Raw genomic sequence first — 1,745 nt, 5'->3', positions numbered from 1 at the left:
TCATGTGATCGCCATTTGTATATTTTGCAGCTGGCTTGAGACAAGCAGAGTTAACAGAGAATGTAGAAGTAAAATTGCAAGATGTGGTCACATGATGTTTCACAGGAATTCGCTTAACAATCAAGGAGAAGTGAGGTCATAAGCCCATTGTGATTTTCCTCTTAGCAATCATGGGACTTAGCAATAGAGCTGCCAGGCTCAATTGTAGTGGTTAAGCAAGGACTACCTGAATAGCAAGTATATTAACATAAGAATGAGGACATGTGACAAATCTGCATACATGACTTTTGACTGTTATGATTACCAGTCCATCCAAATGTTAAGACTATGATTTGGTAAGTACTACATGGATTGAAACTTGCTTTGTTTGAAGTCTTCCTGAACATTTAACTTGGAAAAAAAGTAAATTTGCTGAGTCACCAAGTATGAGAGATATTTCTCTCTCTTGGAAAAAACACCTTTCTTCTCCAAGATTCCTTAAAAAAAGTGCTACTGTGAGAATGGGATGTGACCTTAACATCACAAAACTCAGTTCACCTCAGAAAACATGCCTCCGGCTCAATAAATTTGTTCCTTAAGAGTCAGAGTTCAAAGCACAGAACATACACCACAAACTCCATTGAAGAAACATATTTGGTGTTTGGAGTGGTATCTGGGTTACAGTTGCCTTTTCTGCTGATCTCTGGTTTTCACAGTTTTACCACTAATTATTTACTATTAGAAATCAGAGGAGGGTTGATTAGTCAAGCCTGCTTATTCTGTTGCTAAACTCACATGAATGTTTAATTTATTGTTTCAGCATTTTATCTCTGGAGTTTACCAGACTTGGCTAATACACTTCTTTATACATTCTTCCAATATGTCTCAGTTTATATAAAATTGTATCTCACAGACTACACATTCTTCAGGAAGGAAAAAATTAAGAGTGCAAAAATGTCACAGTTCTCTGAATAAAATGTTTTTAGTATTAATTAGACTGAGTCCTTACTGTAATATTAAAACCATTTTGGCACCACCACTACCATTTTAAGTGCATTGCATTCCTTTCTTTATGGATCAATTATTGCTTTGTCGTTTGACACCTGTCTTTTTATTGTTACTCTTTTTGTAACCTTGCTATGCCTTTGAAGTAAACAGCCTAAACAAGTTAAACAAATCCCTGTGTTGAAATTAGCCTAAAAGCACCAGTGAACACAAAACTGGATAAAATTACCTTCGCTAAAATGCTTCATTAACCCTACACATGTTAATCAAACTGCTAAAATGAAAATGATACTAGACATAAGAAAGATTATCAACTAAAGTCACCCTCATTTAATCAAAGGGCACACTAAAACAAGGATGATGGGCCTGGAGTCCAGTGGATAGCAGGATACCAGAATCAGAGAGACATTCCATTACCAGGGTGAGTAAAAGTTACATCAAACAAGCTAATTGGAGTTGTAGGAATATGTGTGATGGGACATTATGCAATAGTTCACCATACATATAATATTTAAACCAACCGGCATACAATTGGTGTCCCAAGGAAAAGGTTCCAAAAATCCTATGAAGTTGGATTGGATGTATAGCACTGATGGCAATTTATACTACTGTTAAGCCTGTAGTAATCAATGAATATATTAGATGTTGTGGCAGTTTGATAGTTTGGATGTAGTGCCACGCATTTTACAGGAGCAGATAAGAATTAAAAATTGAGCTATACGCAATCTTTCAAATGTCAAATACTGCTTCATAGTTGAAAA

Source organism: Pantherophis guttatus, chromosome 2, assembly GCF_059756535.1.
Source record: "Pantherophis guttatus breed Tessera chromosome 2, ASM5975653v1, whole genome shotgun sequence".
In the NCBI taxonomy this organism is placed as follows: domain Eukaryota; kingdom Metazoa; phylum Chordata; class Lepidosauria; order Squamata; family Colubridae; genus Pantherophis; species Pantherophis guttatus.
The sequence above is the reverse complement of the archived record's forward strand: the minus strand, read 5'-3'. Positions refer to the sequence as shown.